We start from the raw sequence: 8,039 nt of genomic DNA, 5'->3' as shown, positions 1-8,039 counted from the left end.
CGAGTTTATTTAAAAAATCAAAAAGTACCAAAAGTAATGCACTGTTATAAAATAATGCCCTTTTGAGATATCAGGCTAACGACTCCTGCAGTCTATAGTGTGCAAAAAATTGTGAATAGTTAATACTTTGGTCCATAGTTAATACATTTCGAAGTCAAATAGATTATGTAGCGTAGGCTAATTACGTTTTGTGGTAGGCTGGAAGGTCCGATCTGCACTTTTTACCTTTTTTTTTTTAAGGATATCACCAAGCTAAAAGTAGAAAGGTCCAATATTATATTTTATAGCTTTTAACAAACTCTTTAAGATCTCTCTTCTAGTAAACTCTCTGCAGCAGGCAAGGTGGCTTTCACATCTGCCACACAGGCCTTTAGGGGTGACTGGGGCACCTTTAGCACCATTGCGAATAATCTTATGTACGATCAAATATAAAAAATGAAGGCTAGGATTTAGGTCACCGAGAAAATGGCTTACAATTGGAATGGGGATGCTTTGGACAGTTCTTGCCTGCTTGTATCCTGTGATGAAGAGGAGTGGCCTAAGCACTGATTGCTTTTTGGTTCTCCTGTTTCACTGGCCTACCTAGAACCGGCAAAGCGACGAAAGCAGTCGCCGTAGATTCCTAGAGGGGCAGGTTAGAAATCAATTGAGTGCAAAGTAATAAAAAAAAAAAGAGCAAGAAATGAGCCTGTTACATTTGTTAACATTCTGGCAAACAGGTGACATTTTTTTAAAGGTTTCTACCAAGGTTTATCTAACTCTTTAGTGCTTTCTGCATCTGGCTGTGTGGCAAGAAATTTGCGGCATAATCTAAGCTAGCATAGCATGCGAGGCTGGCTCATACACGGCTTTTCGATATAACGCATTAGAGCAAATTTTAGCCCAAGAACCAAATTTACTGGAAAAAGGGGATGTGTCATTATTGATGGGTAATGACACATTCCCTTTTTTAAAATATATTAGGTTTTTACAAGCGAATCCAGAAAATATTGAATTGAAATGTTGTTCCAATGTATGTTGTAGGTACCCCCTTTATTTTTTACATATTTGTCTCAGAGCTCTAACAGCCTCTGGAAATTCATAGATCCGCTACTCGTGTCCTCATATGTAAGTTTTCAATCTATGGCTTCTTGGTGTAAATGATAGAGGGATATACTTGCCCACAAGATGCCCTTTTTAAAGTATAGAAAGCTTCGTAGCCATATGGACTTAGATCGAGAGGATAAGAGTGTTAAAGCCGACACCGTATATTGCGTTTCTCGATCCAAAGAGTCATTGAGGCATGCCGAGGAGGTTTGACGTTGTCATCAAGTAACCAGACTGCGTGCCTTTGATTGCCGACTGTCAGGGGACTGCATACATTGTTTTATTGTCGACGAGTACCTTCTAGTAGCAAATTCCCTTGATGTCCATTGCAAATATTACCGTAACCTTATGTCCGGACTTACCTGACGTGGCCACTCCACGTGGATTTCTTTCCAGGGCTACGCCTTTTTCACGCTTGATCTTTCTGTGGCCGGCGGCAGGAAGTGAACCGGATGTTGCCCTTGGTGACCGTATGCTTTAGGCTTCTTTCGTTTGTAAATCAAAGTTTTGCAAATTGTACGTGAAATACCCCACGGGCATTTGCAACTGGATTTTAGTTAACTCATGGAAGTCCCATTTTTTTTTTACTCAGTTTCGGCACATTGAACAAACAGTTTGATTATGATTTCGTAACATGTGAAATGCCAGTTTTGGCCAGTTTGACAAAGACCTTAGACTCTGCTTTCGTGACGAAAAGCCTTCTTGACTGCGACTAGGCGTTCTCGTCTTTCGGGTTCAGACATTGGCCATCTTTTCGCTGGCCCTTAACACTCCAATGTCCGCTCTTGAGATGTTTGCACCACTCATGGGTAAGGCCTTTATCAGTATTCAATAGATTATTATTACTTAGATTAAATTCAATAAATCGAAAACTTGACTATTGAAGGTTTTGAGATTAAAGGATGCTTTTCCTTGAGAGCTCAGAGCAAACTCCGTTCCAGAAAACGACGCATAACTGAAAAACTATTTAATTTAAATACTCGACGGATTCACTCGTAACAACCCAATAGAACATTAAATACCTATTTTATAAGAACCGTTAAAAATATTAAATACTTAGTATTATTAATAATATTACTATCAAATGAACTTTGTTTTCCTACAAGTTCTGTCGCATGCAGGACTTGAAGCAGCGCCTCTTGGTGTCTCTCCGCCAGAAGCTTGACCATTCGAGTCACGACGGATAGAAACAAATTAACGTAAATAAATGTAATGGTATATTGAGAGCAATACATTTCCAGCAGTAGGCAAGCTAACGAAGAACCAAGTGTAAATATAGCATGATCGCTAGCAGATTATGATGTTTTCAAAATATGAACATCAATGTGAAGTCTTAACGCAACTATCAGTGTGTTCGCCACCCCTCAACCCCCCCCCTGTGTTCGAGAATGGCCTAAACAAACAATAGTAGCAATGGTAGCAGTGAGAGGACTTGTGAGTTATGATACGCGAGATACATAAAAGAAGATATATGAAGGTGTTTACCGAAAAGTGCAAAAACGCGTCAGGTCCTTTCCTCCGTGGTCTGCTATTTGACGTGTATCATTATGCTCAGTTAAAAGGAACGAAATCGTATCTATCTGAAGCGGTTACTGCTGCGACGTAGAAGGGTCAAAAGTATTTGAGATTGGATTACTTTGGTGCCACGTCCCTCAACTTTATACATGTAAGGGTAAGCAAAAGTGGACATTGAGTTGGGTAAGATGTAACCTGCGTTGGTAGAAAAGGCCGATAATTGAAGTAATATGTCCAACCTATAAGCCAATTTAGGATTACATTTCAGCTAACTGCGAGCCTATTCTATTCCGCTCATTCACCCCTCCGTAATTATATGCAACTATGCGCGAGTCAGTCGTATTATCTTTTTATCGTTATTGTGGTCATCGTTTCGCCTAAAAGCAGCCCACGTCGCCCAAGCAATTTCTGTTGGCCTATCATACGCTCATACTTAATGGTAGCATCTAGCCATTTTTGATAACAGGAAAAAATGTAATGGAATTAAAATTATTTATAAGCTAAAATTAAAGAATAAATATGTGCCCGTGTACCGACGAGAGCGTGCTGCTTTTCCCAAGCTACGTGGCGTATCCATATAATAAAAAAAAGACAAACAAAAAGAGTCTTACTAAGGCGGTAATCTATCTGTATGACATAGACTGATCGAAGAAAATACGTTGATGAAATACCAAGGATGACGCTTGAAACGGAAATTTTTGCATGCACAAAATTCTATGAAAACGTTTTTTTACAATTGATAAAGCAGATACGAACTACCGCACACACGAACACCTTTAGGACATCGTATGTGCGCAAAAGTATTGGCCTATAGAAACTGGCCAGCTTCATCATACCATTGAGCTAGCACTAGAATGCTCGCTATGTAATAATTATATGTTATATTTTACAATTGTTGTCGATATTTCTCGGTAATCTGAATACTAGCTGGTCATTTTATTTTGTTCGCAAACTTTTTTTTTGCGTCTACGCAGTAAGGGGGCAAGTCCACGAGGCGTTTTTAGTACCAAGGTAAGAGACATTTCGATAGCTCATTGTCGATTATCAAGATTTTAGTAGACTGTGATTGCATCGTGTATGCAGATCTCATAAAACAATAGAATACTTTAAAAACATGCCTGGCCTATAATACATGCGAGTCATGTGGAGATGGAGTAGGTCAACTAATGCTTGAATAGTACGATAAACGCCTAATCACAATTCAACAGTAAACTTAACGACAAAATACAACATCAGGATACCAAAATGATACGAGGATAGCACGGCCAAGGAAATATGTATACTCATAGGAATTGCAAACAAGGAGAAGTCGTCAATATTCGTACAGGACATAACTTAGTTTTATTAATGCTGGCTTCGTTTCGGCTGGTATCGTACATTACTTCCTTCAGGCCGTTATACAGAGTGTTGACCTGCACTAGACAGAGTGTACCCAATCGAAGCTTAATTAAATCCAAGCGTAGCTATTTACAGTTCGTTTAACCATACACAGTGGCCGGCAATTGCCCCACAAGAGGCATTTTAGAAACCGCAAGTTTGTGGGTTGTAACGATGAAAGTAGTTCCGACGGTTTCGTATCTGTTGCCAAAGTAATTTTCTCGTAAGATTTGATTCCGAATGGAGAATAAACGTCAGGCCATTCTATAGTCGCAAACTCCTACGAAGTGCTCAAGGCAGAACCTTTGGTACATAGGCGTGCTAACACGACGACATACGGCGTAGGTTTACTTTGTAACCTCTTGCCAGACTCGACGCCTTCCGGCTGTGTCGGCTAACTTCACATATTGCAATCCGTCTATTAAGATACATCTTTGGCACGCCCTCACATCAGTAGGATGCGCAAGCTTGCCAAACAAAAGAAAGCTTGAGATTTGTCTGATACCACCCTCATAAATAGGGGGATGGTCGCTTGCCTCTGCCTATCGCTGCGTACCTGCCACACAGAGAACTTAAACCGGAGCGTGGAACGAGCATGCGAGCCTTGAATAACTTACGAAGCAACACAACCGCATTCGCACGTGTTGCACGCCCAAAACACCGCGTGCGAGCGGCATAAGGTATCCCGAATAACTCATCCCATAAACCTTCACGGACCACGCAAGAAGTCATATTAAACAGCGACTGCAGAAATTTAAAGCTCTCTAAAAGTGAATATACACAATTGATCGCGTTTCTTACTTAAGCCTTTTAGAATTTGGGACCGATCCTGGAAATGACGCAGTCTTCTGTTGGGGATTTTGGCGCATTAATTTAATAAGAGTAACTAATTTGCATGACAGTAAAACGATGCCGTGTCTTTATCGATAATCCGTTGACGGCCGACATTAACTTACAATACTTTGCCATTACTAAATTTTCTTAAGTTATTGGAAATCAGTTGGAAATCGAAAGCTCATTACGATTAGAGTGTAGCCGAAATTTTAAAATAATCGACTAAAAACAACTCTAGGATTACCGGATCACAGAGATTTTCTGCCCACGGTAACCAACGTAAGTCGAAGAGCGTCTCCGAAAGTGTATTATGTGCTTTAGAGATTTTAAATGAATCTGAGTTGGTAAGCTTGAGAAGCAAATTTATGTTTTTGACGAAAGCTATTAATAAAGTGGTAAAAAGCGAGCCTTATTTTGCAAATAAAATGAGATCAGAATTAGATGCGATCCTTCGTTTAAGGGTGGTAAGATTATTTGTTACTAGATTGAGTTTTGTGCTTAATTCTGTGGAGAATAGGAGTCCTAAGACATAGCCAGAAGGATAAAACTTACTAGGGTACTGTTATTGAACACACAGGACCGAACATGGACGCCGACATAAACAGCAGAAAAAGACCATTAATCAGTCAATTAAATAGCACACTATTAAAACAAATTCTTGAAACTAACACGTGTCAGACTCAATCGATATACCTTACGGATAGGGGCAAAAAAGCTTGTCCGCCATCATTTTTACGTTTCTACACCAACTATCGTGAGCAACAATTACGATCATATCATTTTGGTATATTATTAGTGGTGCACTTGATCTAAGAAATCTATGCTTATAGCGTTTGCTTTCGTACCTGAATGTTGAAACCATATTGTTTACTGTTGTTTAACGCGCTTCACGGCCATTGCTGCATGACATGTTAGAAGATTAGAATAAAGTTACGTTGTTTTTTCAGATCGCTTTGTCAAGCCCTATTTAAGTTCGTGACAGAACAATGGCAGCGACCGTTAAACAAGGTAGTCGGAACTGAAACATCGAAATAGAGCATTTGCAGTTGTATACAAATGCAAGATTACTTACGCTGCTTAGTTTAACATTTTGGCCATGGGCTCCTTTTCAGCTTCGTACGATCAGGGTCTTAGTGGCAAATTTACTGCGTACAACGAATCTGTTGCATATCCAACTTAGAACGTCTATTTTGTCAGAGATAAGATGACGTGAAATGAACTTTAACTCAAATAAGATTACAGGAGCGGTTTCGTGGATCCCTAATCTCGTAAGGTCATTTTGAACCTGTATTCGAATATAGAAATAGGACTAAATCACGAGACAGAACTTCAGTCATTCGTGTGGTCGTCGGATAGAGTAGAAAAGCGATTCTGAGGTATTTGTACGTGTTAATGGGTTTATGCCCATGATGTCTAATTCGAGGCTTAGCAGTCACGAAAACTACGACACGATTGAGTTGGCGAGCTCGTCGTAGATCGTATCTTTCCTTGCAACTTGTTAGTTCGTATTGTACTCAAGTTGAAATATCGCCAACGTTGGACTGCTAACTTTCGGGTTCCTATACATGTTTGTTACGCAAAATCTAAAAACTGGCATGCTTGTTATCAGAATTCAAGCTGGCGCGAATAATGCGATCTATAGAACTGGTCGCTTTAGATTCTGTTAAAGATTCTTTTAAAAAATGGGGTATGAGATGTAATCTATCAGATCATGTATCTTGTATACATGATCTGATAGATTTGCGGGGTGATTCCATGCGGGACCAAAATTGCGTGTAATCAGCAGTACACCCTATACAATAGTGTACTTTTAGTACCGACTGCTTTACTAGCTTAAATGTTATAAGTTATACGGTCGAACTCGTGCTGCAATGATAAAATTACTAAAAAAGATTTAACTTGACCCTTTGTCGTTTGTTCGCTAAATAGTTTAGCCCTACTATGTCGAGCAACGCTCGCTTGCCAGACAAAAAATCGCACGAGGATCCTGAGCTCTGTCTCTGGAAAGCGGTCTGTGAGCTTGTCCCTTAATCTCTATTAGGTACCATTTCGCACTCGCACCACACCAGCGTGACCTCTCTGAGGTATCTCCTGACTCCCCGCAGTACTTGGTCCTCAGGCTATCTCTAAATCTTGGGCTAATCGATTTATAGTTTCAATTTGCTATAGTTGAAGGCTTTTCAGTCCGTTTACAGCGCACTATGTTTCCACTAAGGTTTGTCCATTGCTTGACATCGCCCATTACGCAGCAACACGCCGACCGTAGATTCATCTTTGGTAAAACAAGATCTACACTCTCAAGTTCTACATTTGACTGTCGAAGATCATTCATTGGAGTATCAATTCGTTTAGACATGTATAGGCAGCGGTGAAAATAAGTTAATTTATGATATCTTACTATGTCATTATGCAATTCCTGCATTAGTATCAGAGTTTATTTTATTCTTAAATAGTGCCTATAATGGGATTCCCATGAGATTCTTAAAGGTATAATTGTTTTACAGTTTGGTGTTTTGTGCTCGCAGAACTGTATCAATACATGATCGTGGGGACATCACCGCATAGAGTCCTACGACAGGGTAAGCATGCTTTAAACATACTCTTTTGACGAATTAGTCACAATTTTTTCCGTTTTTTTATAATTCCTTCATTCATTTGAACAATGTGGTTATACATGGAAACTTGGTTTTTTTTTTATCGTTAAGTTAGCATCTGTTCGCCATACTATAGGCCAAAAAGTGACTATGGCTAGTGCCAATCAAGCGGTAACTTTATTAGCGAACAGGTAGGCCTAAACAAATGTCAACACCTAGTTATTGCCGTACGGCCATAAGTAATTGCTTTGTCTGCACTGACTTAGTCGTATGGCCCAGGGCACCATCTTGCTGAAAGGCGTAAACCCTATCACTTGGCCTGGTAGCCACTTATTATTTTATTCCAGTCTTCAGACGATCCGGATAATTTTTTCTGAAAATGCACATATGAAAGAAATATGGCAGCATGAAGTGGCCCTCTGGTTTATGAATTTGATTTTATCCATAGTTCGGATCTCTTCTTAATCATGAAAAGGCCAGCGGTCGTTCTTGAGCTTAATGTTTACATCCACGAAAAATAGTCGTCTCGCTAAAGGATAGCGGACGGTTCTCTGCTTTGAGAGAACCCAAAAGCAGATTCTGCCCGTCAAAGTGTTTTGGCTCTATTGCCCTGAGGGAGCTGGCGTTGAAGTC

Source organism: Varroa destructor, unplaced genomic scaffold (genome assembly GCF_002443255.2).
Source record: "Varroa destructor unplaced genomic scaffold, Vdes_3.0 BEIS01000001.1, whole genome shotgun sequence".
Taxonomy (NCBI): Eukaryota; Metazoa; Arthropoda; class Arachnida; order Mesostigmata; family Varroidae; genus Varroa; species Varroa destructor.
The sequence above is the reverse complement of the archived record's forward strand: the minus strand, read 5'-3'. Positions refer to the sequence as shown.